This window comes from Peromyscus californicus, unplaced genomic scaffold (genome assembly GCF_007827085.1).
Source record: "Peromyscus californicus insignis strain IS unplaced genomic scaffold, ASM782708v3 Scaffold_6__1_contigs__length_162567912, whole genome shotgun sequence".
Taxonomy (NCBI): Eukaryota; Metazoa; Chordata; class Mammalia; order Rodentia; family Cricetidae; genus Peromyscus; species Peromyscus californicus.
Window position 1 is genome coordinate 55750865 of NW_026294584.1, and position 2757 is coordinate 55753621.

General features: G+C 40.0%; 1 pseudogene; it reads left to right on the forward strand.

Annotated features, from left to right (window-relative positions):
• Positions 1 to 1565: 1565 nt before the first annotated feature.
• Positions 1566 to 2497, forward strand: LOC128099269 (olfactory receptor 2A12-like; annotated as a pseudogene).
• The last annotated feature ends 260 nt before the right edge of the window (positions 2498 to 2757 follow it).

A 2757-nucleotide genomic window follows, 5' to 3' on the forward strand; every position in this document is an offset into this window, starting at 1 on the left:
ATATTTTGCTATAAACATGTAGATAATTTCAATATAATCAGTGGATATTGAACTATCACATAATTTAAAATTAAAATCAGCATATTATTGAAAATAGACCATAAGGGACAACACAAGTTTTGATTTTGTTAAGTGACTTTGACATCTGTCCCTTTCATGTCCCCTTGTTTCACTCTGATGGCTAAAGAAGCCTCAGAACTTCCACAGACACCTCTCAAGCAAGAGCAACCACCAGTTCCATTTTTCCCCCTCTGATCTTCTCAGGATGCATTGAACCTGCACAACTGTTGTCATGGCAACACCTGATAAGGAAGAAAGTGATCAGGGAATTTCATGGTACTCTGTGCTGTCAAAGATGTTACAATATCACTTTCCCTAAGTTTACATATTTACTCTGTGTGTGTGTGTGTGTGTGTGTGTGTGTGTGTGTGTGTGTGTGTGTGTGTTTATATAAAGCATGTGTGCATGAGCAATAGTGCAAGTGTGCACATCAGAGTAAAAACTTGAGGGAGTTGGTGCTCTCTTTCCACCATGTGGGTCCGGGGCATGGAACTCAGACCATCAGGCTTGGCTGCAGGTGCTTGTACCCACTGAGCCACCTCACCAGCTTCAACAATGTATTATGAATAAAAAGTTCTGTCATACTGGAAATTAAGATCAACTCTGAGACTTATATCACTATATAAAATGCAAAATGAATCAACAAGAATGCAGTCGTAAAGGAGCAATAATCTTTACTGCAAACTCTGGCAATGCATTTCCTTTTTATGTTTCTTATTTGTAAACATGGTAGAAATCTCACGTTAAATGGTATTTGAGATTTGCCTGTGTCTACACAGGTAGTCAAGGAATTCTTTGAGTTATGCATGAGCTACAGCATCAAGTGCAGATGAAGAGGTAAAAGAAGTCCCTACATCTAGAACCAGTAAACTATCAACTGGTGCCAAAAGGTCCTCCCTAGTAGTACTAGCAAATAACTGGAAAGGCAGCTCACACATAATTTTGATAAAACTAGACAAATGATAATTTATTTAAAATAAATTTCTTATCTGATGCTTGAGTAGAAAACATGAAAGGGGAAACATTTGTGTGGGCATGCCCATGAAAAACCAGTGATGTCCATCATCTCGAACACTACCTAAAAAGGCAGCCTAGAAATGGTACCTGAATTGAGTTACTCTTCAAGCTATATAAATGACCAGGAAACTCACCAGAAAGGGAAATGAGAACACAGGAATTCTCCAAAATAGCATGTGTGTGCATGTATGTATATGTGCCCTCTAATATAGGATACATTAAAATAGAAACTATTGAGTTAACATTTTATTACATATAGGATGTGTGTATGTGTATGTGTGTGTTTTCCTATTGCTCCATCAGTGCATCAATATTTGTATTCATGCTATATTAGTTCTTGCAAAGTGTCAGAATATAAATCTTAGGAAATCCCTCTTCAGTAATACATTTCTGAATACACTCCCTGGAATAGTCAATAACTATGTTGTATCTTTGCTCCACAGTTCTTACTTTTATCTTGAATCGAGTCTTGTCTTAGCCACAAGAAGATGGGAAGCAATCAGACATGGATCACAGAGGTTACCCTGCTGGGATTCCAAGTTGATCCCACATTGGATTACTTCCTCTTTGCAATATTTTCTGTCTTTTATACATTCACCCTGTTGGGGAATTGGGTCATCTTTGGAATAATATCCATGGTCCCAAGGCTGCACACCTCCATGTATTTCTTCCTCTCACACCTGACCATCCTTGACATGTCCTATGCTTCCAACAATGTCCCCAAGATGCTAGCCAACCTTGTGACCCAGAATAAACCCACCTCTTTTGTTCCATGTATCATGTAGACATTCTTGTATTTGGCCTTTGTAGCTACAGAGTGCTTGATTTTGGTGGCAATATCCTATGATAGGTATGTGGCCATCTGTTACCCCTTACACTATACTGTCATCATGAGCTGGAGAGTGTGCACTGCCCTGGCTGCTGCTTCCTGGGGCTTTAGTTTGCTGCTGAATATGGTCTATTTAATTCTCATCCTGAGGCTGCCCTTCTGTGGATCTCATGAAGTCAATCACTTCTTCTGTGAAATCCTGTCTGTCCTCAAGCTGGCCTGTGCTGACACAACACTCAACCAAGTTGTTATCTTTGCAACTTGTGTGTTCATCTTAGTGGGACCCTTATGCTTGGTGCTGATCTCCTACACACGCATCCTGATTGCCATCCTGAAGATCCAGTCAGGGGAGGGCCGCAAGAAGGCCTTCTCTACCTGCTCCTCCCACCTCTGTGTGGTTGGGTTCTTCTTTGGAAGCGCCATAGTCATGTATATGACCCCCAGGTCTCAGCACCCTGAGGAGCAGCAGAAGATCCTTTCCATGTTTTACAGCCTTTTCAACCCCATGTTGAAACCCTGATCTACAGCCTGAGGAATACTGAGGTCAAGGGTGCCCTGAAAAGAATTCTGTGGAAGGGGAGGCACGTGTGAGAAACATCCTGGGGAGGAAGAGACTCTACCCCTTGTAAAATTTGATGCTTGTCATTTTTTTCGCCCATTCTAGAATATATGTTACTTTACAATGGACTATTATGTACTCTCATTTAAAAACTGAAGAACATGTAAAACTAAAGATAGTGGAAAAATAGATGAATGCCTTAATTACTTACTACAAATACATTCACAGAAAAGGCACAAGACCAAAAAGTATAAAAATGTCTACTTTCTTAATATTAGACTTCTTTAAAATT